Raw genomic sequence first — 8,254 nt, forward strand, 5'->3', positions numbered from 1 at the left:
ATAAAGTTGGGATTATGTATCTGTAAGGCTTTACACACAACTCTATGGTTTCTGATTCTCATAAAAAATGTACCCATATGTAGGAGAATAGGTTTAAAGGGGCCACCATGTCAGTTTCAAGTAGTGTGTGCCACAATTGGATTCCAAACCAGTGAGTGATGGATATTTCAAAGCCTAGCCCACACCAGAAACAACACAAATGTTTTTTTACCCATCTGGACTACTGTAATGATCTTCTTCTTGGCCTCCCTACCTATGCTCTCACTCTTCTCTAATAAATTCAAAATGCTTTGGCACGAGCTGTTTTCCATCTCCGCTTTAACTCTCACACTTCTCTTCTCCCTCAACGTCACTGGCACCCCGTTTACTACCGCTGCCTTTTCAGATACCTGACGCCAGTATTTACATCTCTCCATGACCTTTCGCCACCTCATCTTGCCTCTCTCATTTCTTTGTGTCCTCCCTCGTCCTGTATTGTTTCACCCGAGGACGATGGCTTGTGTTGCTATCGAAACGTCGTCATCTATTATTTTTCTACCTACGTGACTTTACCGAAAGAACCAAAGAGTATGGATTCCTGCACTAACGACAGCTTCAAATCAAGATCGACTCCCTCATCCTCTTCGTTTCCAATCTTCTCTGACTCTGTTCTGCCTCCCTGTGGCCCAATCCTGATTTCGGTCCTCCTTGTACCCCTCCACTGGAAAAAAACCTTCCCTGTACATGAAGCAGTCACCCTCCTGAAGCTCCTTGAGTGAAGGTGCCTCATAAATAGAAAATAGCAATGGAATTGTATTGGTAAGCTGTGTGGTAAGTTTAGGAGGGATTGTTTTTGGGGGTGTCTAGTTGTAAATGAAAATGGTGATGTGTCCTTGCTTTATTGCATGCATATTAAATGTTTAGTCACAGCAATAAGTAGCGTTTTCGCTTTATTAATCAATGCACCTGAAAGCAGATGTCTAGCTGATGTAGCCTATTAAAAGTGTCGAGCAAGGTTTATTACACTTAAGCAGGTTTGGTGAACAATTTATATTTAAAACGTGTTTCACATAATGTTAAAATCTTTTTGACCTTTTATAAGTGCAAAGCTGAGTGTTTTTTTTTGGTAGACTAGAATACAGCAACTTGCACAGAATAGCCTAGTTGATTTTTTTGAATGTATTGTACACATCCACACTATCAAGATATTACCTTGAGTCTTTTTAAGATGTTGTTTAGTAGTTTGCTAGCACCACTATTGAGTAACAAATGCGCAACATCCTGTCGCCGTCGGCAAACTGTCTCCTTATGCTATCACTGATAACTCCGATGTAATTGCTTTGTATTGCAGGCCCCCACCAGGAGGTCCCCAGAGACGGATGGGCAGGATAAACCATGGTAGTGGACCCGGTGCACCACCCATGGCCGGGGGTGGATGAGGAAGGTGATATCTCGTTTGCCGATATAATTACTTCACGTTCAAATGTTGACATCTGTGGACAATCCCTTTGTTGAATTGCTGCAAATATTGTTGAGTGCTTTTAAGTGTAGAAATGTTAAAGAGCACATTTAACATTAAACACATCTGAACCTTGACTTAAAACTTTCATGACTACAGGAATTCATATTCTTTGGTTCTTTCGGTAAATTCACGTAGATAGAAAATAATAAAAAATAATAATAAAGAGAATTAAAAAAAAGACATTTTTATTCACTTTATTTTTTATTAGAATTTTTATATCTACGTAACTTGACCGAAAGAACGAAAGAATACATCTGAACCCTATAAAAAATTATCAAAACATAGAAACAAAACGGCCATTGTTTATTATCAGTACGAGACTATAACAAGTTAATGTGGTTTCCGGGGAAAAAAAATACACGTGGGGAAAGTGAACTTTGTGCAGCCATCAACCAGTAGTGGATGTCCCACATTCCTATTGTGAGAACGACTTTTGTCGACTTTACCACAAGGTGGCACTCATTGTGTAGATCCTCCAGAGATGAATGGCCAAGTTAGATCCGTGACACGATTTGATCATATAATTCGATTTCAAACCACATCACCTATCCCAGTGGTGGCCAATACACCAAACACCATCTATTGGCACAAGTTATTGTGTTTTTATTGTTGAATTCTGGAATATTAAAAGTGTATTGTTCGGAAAAATGGAAGGACCTAACAGTTTTAGTTTTTCAGTTTTTTCAGTTGCATTTATTTGGTATAGCCCTGTGAGCCATTCGGCTCTTGAATCGGGTGCAACCGCAACAAACAAAAAACATGAACAAGAAAACATCTTAAAGTGACTATGCGCAAACAGAAAAATCCAGGAAAAAATTGCAAAGTCTTCCAGAAAAAGCACCATACACCAACGATGTGTGCAAAATCCCAGTGGGATGCAAGTCAAACAACAACAACAACCACAAAACAACTTAGATTAAAGCCATCAGTCTAACTCCGTACTACGACAAACAATCATGGCCAAACCAAAAAACGTTGTCGAAATCACCAAAATAAAGCCATAAGCAATGTAACACTGATCATAGGAACTGTGACCGAAATTTCACAATAAACGACATAAACATGTACCACCAAACCCTGTAGCCATAGCTGGCTGCATGAATAGCTTAACGATGACATAAGAGATTGGGGCCAGAAAGATGTGGCACTACTTGAGCATAGTGGCACAAGACAGGGGAGAGTGTAAACAAATGACGAAATCTGCAGTGGACACATTCGGGCTATCTGCCCGTGGACCGTGATGTGATGATTGTGCAACTTTGAGACATTTTATTTGCCATCAGCAGAAACAAATGTTGTTTTATACTAGTTAGCCTTTGTTCAGTTTTGTCATGAGAGCCCACAAAAAAATGTTGATCCATGTATTGACCACCTTTGCCCTAACCACTACCCCACTTGGCCATAGCATTAAATATCAAAGGTACAAGTTTATGATTTAACATGCTTATATTTTTTTTGCAGGTAAACGCCTGTCTCAAAAGGCAGGCGCCGAGGGTGGTGGTGTCCCTGGATATAGGCGCTTGTTCACAGATGTCCTAATCACCGGGCTGTGCACGTGAACTTTGGCGCTGTGACAGGTCACTCTTCACCCTCGCCCAGGAGTTGCGCTGCAGCTGTGGCTGCCGAGTGTGACGTCCCGTTGGCAAAGCCCACCGATAGCGTGGAACCAGCGGGACTGAAAATGCAAACTCCAATCTCCCATTGTAACATCAAGTCTAAACTTTTCTGATCATTATTGTTACAGCCTACCAAAAGCTTTGTCCAGTGCTGAGATGCAAAGCTCTTCAACAAAATAGCTTTCGCTTGAGGATACCTTGGTTTGTGAGTTGATGCACTGCAACGATATAATTTTTGCTACTGAAAAGCAATGTCTCATTCATGAGCAACAATTGTAGCTCTCCGATTTTCTTTGTAACCATTAATATGCTTCATTTAAGTAAAGCCTATGGAGATCTGGCTTGAGTGGGTTCCATAATTTTGGAAAAAGAACACAATTTATATTTCGTTATGTTAAATTTAAGAGACAACTATGATATCCAGAAGAAAGTTACTGTTTATCTAAACTCCACATATTAGCGAATCCTGTGTTAATACCACTGCAAATGTCGATTTAAAAACTTGTCAACATCAGTTCTTTCAGAAGTTTATTTACAGTTGTTGACTGAGTAAGAGGTTTTCATGGGCAAATTCACCACCTGTCGGCAACAACGTCGGTGGAGGTAAGATCACTGCAATGGGTTGAGTTACCTATGGGCTACCACAGTTGACCCGCACAGGTGAGCTGGAACGCAACAGTTTTCACAGCTTGCCATTCGGGTGCGAGTTCGGTCATGTTAATCGCATGTTCACGACACATGTCCGACCCGCACCCGAACAGCAATCCGCTGTGTGGGTCATCCACGGTGACCCGACCTCTTGCAGGACTCTGGTGGGATGTAAAGCTGTCTTAAATTGGTGGTGTGGTTATAAGACATTCTAAAGCAATGACATTTACATCTTGTTGAAGCGCCCTTCACTGGTTAATGTGCTCCTGTGGTTGCTGTTGCTCTTGTAGGCTATGTGGCAAATATGCCATTGTCATAATGAATTTACAACTTTAGATGACACTTTAGAAATAAATGTAAGTGTTATTCTTGATTTTAGTCAAAAGAGTACGATTTGGTGCTGAGGATAAATTGGTACCAAAAAGCATTGTTAAGTGGTCTTGCCTTTTGTGGGGACGATGGAAAATTACAAATAGCTTGTTCATGCTTAAGGTTCATGAGGACTGTAACCTCTGTGCAATAAAACATTTACCTTTTTAAAACAAATAAAATGTACACGAAAGTTGAGACTAATCTTGGGATTTCATTCCTTAAGCAAACACGTTATTCCTGCAACAAAATCCCGTGTAATTTGCACACGTTTTCAAAAGCTAGCCAGGTGCAGTTTCAGCACGGACGGAATTGAGTCAAGGCATGGAGCTGGAGGGAGTCATGGGCTCCATTTGGCGTCAGATTTTGTTTGTATCGGTAATGGACAGGAGCGGGAGTGTGAGATGAGGGTCACGAACATGGGTCCCACACTCGACATGTTGCGGGAAGAGAAAGGATGGGGGTCTGTGATGATGGTCGGTGTTGTTCCTCTTAATTTGCTTCGAGGAGTAGTGGGAAGGATCGGAGGCCTTTGATGGGGGCTCCGTGTTGGTGCTCTGGCCATGTCAATATCCGAGGAGGCGTGCACATGAGAGGTGGGAGTCTGTCATGGAGGTTGTTAACATCGTTCCATCTCTGTATTAAGACAGGATGAGTATGACTGCCCTACAGCCCATGTACCAGAAGTCCTAGATACCAGATTACTAAGACCAAGAAAGGTGGGCAGGAGGCCCCGTTGCAGATCCTACAGGGCTCGTACGAACTAGGCGATGCCCCTGGCAGCTGTTGTCTGGTCCAGGCTGAACCAGCCCTGTGCTCCTGTAAACAAATACATTCTTGATGTGTTCTTTTTGATTTTCTTTTTTTTATATATACTGACGAATGGAAGCCAAGAGCCACTAGGAATGTTAGAGCATAGTCGAGGGAGATGCAGGAGACTGCAGTCAGCCGAGCAAGCCACTCCAATCCCAGGTAAAATTAAAATCGGTCAAACAGGCTTGTGGATGTGGGCCTACATTAGTACCACGAGCATAAAATAAGGAAGCAATGCCAAGCAAGCAACTGTTTTGTTTAATTTAGTTAACAAAATGATAGTATTGTCAGCAATAACACGGCCAAATGCATCCTTTTGTTATAAAGGAAGTTGTTTTCCATACCCACACTTGCCTCTCCGAAGATGGTGCCCTGATTTGTGGAGGGAAGGTGGGTTTGTGGCTGCCACAGCACAGACATACATCCCATACACTATCCAAGCAGAACTACATTTATAAAAGTTTATTGTATATTATCGATTCATTAGGCGCAAGAAGCAGTTGAAAAATCGATATTTAAATTAACAGTCCATCGCGAAATGCACCCCTCTTTCCCATAGCGCGAATTTGCAGCTAAGCGATTTATCTTGTAGGGACATACTTCACACCTTTCTGCTATGCCTTCCACAGTGGTGTGCTCAATTTTTATTTACATTTTTCCAAATAATTTTCAAGGACAAAATTTCAAAGTGAAAATAAAAATTCTGATGGCGTCACCGCCGTTGTGGCAGCGCCGGGTGTCACGGGCCCGGGCGGTGCTCCTTGGAATTGCTGCCCACGGAAGCATTCAATAAGCCCAGAAGTTACTCCTTGTTAAGTAATCTTTGTCAGTAGTAATCTTTTCAATCTTAATTATGATTTATGTTAATATTACGTGTTACACTCATGTATTTCGTAAATAAAGGGCTAAAGTAAATTTTTTAATAAATGCCCCAACGCAATCCCCCCTTATAACATGTATGTCTATGGGACAATAGACTTCATACAGCGCGATTCGAGTTGTGTTCTGTTTTTCAAAAACGCATGTCGCTCGTTATGAGGGACATATATGATATTCGACAACATTCCAATGCAGCATATTAATGCGTAATCGACATTTAAATGCAGCATATGTGGATATGTTTGATTATAATTAAACATGTTTAAAAACTTTTATATTTAATATCCTGCATTAGCAAACAATGTTAATCAATATTTTAACGTGCAATAAACGTACTATTTTTAATTCTTTAAAATGTTGCAACATTGACGTCATAGTGACGCCTTGGTGATGGAATTGGGATGTCACGTGACATCAAAATGACATCCAATGGATAAAGTTACCCATGCAAGAGGAATGCGAAATTTACAACACTGCATCAGGGTGTACTGGATTGTGTTATTGTGCTGTTAATGGGTTGTGCTGGTCTGTGTTGTTTCTTAGTGTGGTACTGTAATGTGTTACATGTTGCTGTTTATTTTTTTTATTCATGTTTTCTGATGCCTAGTACAGTCCCAACAATAAACATTGCCCAAAGTTACAGGTCATACACGTTCTTAATTACATAAACCTATTGTTGGTATATCACATGTTTAGTCATTCTTTTACCTTTAATAATAAAGCGGGAGATGTATCCGTGTTGTTAGACTGACTTGCTTTTGGCATTGTGTAGCCGGCCCAGCCTTGTCCCCTCTTTCTCTAGCTTGTATTCGTAAGAGCACAGGCCGATACAAAACAACACATGGAAACTGTTTAGACGAAACTCCTACGTTGTGTCCTGGTTCATCGTCATCCTGTAAGCTCGGTGTGGCTTCAGAAGGCAGGGGCACACACATGGTTCAGGTGAGTGATCATTTATTTCCAAGGGTGAACAGCAGAACTCCATAATGCAGAGGGGGGCATCGCGGATGCGAGCCCATTAATGCACGAAAGCATTTTCGTGCCGACATGGTGTGCTGTGGATTACGGTAGGAAAGGGTTGTGCGATTAATTTAATCCGCAAAAAAAATGGATTAGGGACGCACAAGAACTGGACTTGCAGCTGATTTCATCTAATAAATTTACGGATTATAAGGTTAACAGGTTTTATAATATCCATGAGGTGTAAATGGGTCTGTTAATGTATTTTTTTACACTTGATATGCAAGTCTGCAAAAAGACATCAAATAAGAACTAGCCTATGCCGATGCGAAAACAAACTGGAATGTCATCTATATTTCTGCAGCTCCTCAATACTGTATACTGCAGATAAACTGGTCAAACGCCTCATAAACTACACAATGCAAGAAAGTCGGCCGCATCTCTTTAATGCGAAGTACTTAAATATGGCAAATCTAGAATCTGCATTTCAAAGAAGCTGGCAGATTATTTGTAATTCAGTACATAGTTGTTCAAGAGATACACAATGTTCACATTCCGAAGATGAGTGTGGTCTTTTTGCAATGTGGAGGGGTTAAAATATATATAATTTTGAATTATAGAGTTTGCAGGCTACTGTGATCCCACCCTACACAAGACACTGGGGGATCCGGTTGTGCTGCTTGCAGAATAGGAGACTGTGGTTTTGTGTCGTATTCAGATGCCTGGATACGACTATAATGCTTGCCGATGCCGACTTCCGTAGATTGACAAATCCATCTCATGAAATTGGTTCTCTGCAGACTCAGGTGGAAAGCTTGTTGAGGGTTGGGGTATGGGGTTAGAGCAGAGGTCAGCAACCTGTGGCTCCAAAGCCGCCTGCGGCTTTAAGGACTGCTTCGTGACTGGTATTTATTAAGAACCACCGCCTTGTGTTCACGTGCATTGTGGCTCCTGAAATACAACGGGTTTTTTTCTCCAGAATTTGAAGAAAATGGCTCTTGTTATTTTGGTTGCCGACCCCTGTCCATGGAAGTCCAGTTTACCATGCAAAACCAGTTCACCATGTGAGTCCAGTTTACCATGGAATACCAGTTCACCATGGGAGTCCAGTTTACTCTGTAAATCCAGTTCACCATGGGAGTCGAGTTTACCATTGAAGTTCAGTTTTGCATGGAAGTCCAGTTTACCATGGAAAACCAGTTCACCATGGGAGTCCATTTTACCATGGAAAACCAGTTCACCATGGGAGTCGAGTTTACCATTGAAGTTCAGTTTGCATGGAAGTCCAGTTTACCATGGAAAACCAGTTCACCATGGGAGTCCAGTTTACCATGGAAAACCAGTTCACCATGGGAGTCGAGTTTACCATTGAAGTTCAGTTTTGCATGGAAGTCCAGTTTACCATGGAAAACCAGTTCACCATGGGAGTCCAGTTTACCATGGAAAACCCGTTCACCATGGGAGTCTA

This window comes from Lampetra planeri, chromosome 40 (assembly GCF_965212315.1).
Source record: "Lampetra planeri chromosome 40, kcLamPlan1.2.h2, whole genome shotgun sequence".
Taxonomy (NCBI): Eukaryota; Metazoa; Chordata; class Hyperoartia; order Petromyzontiformes; family Petromyzontidae; genus Lampetra; species Lampetra planeri.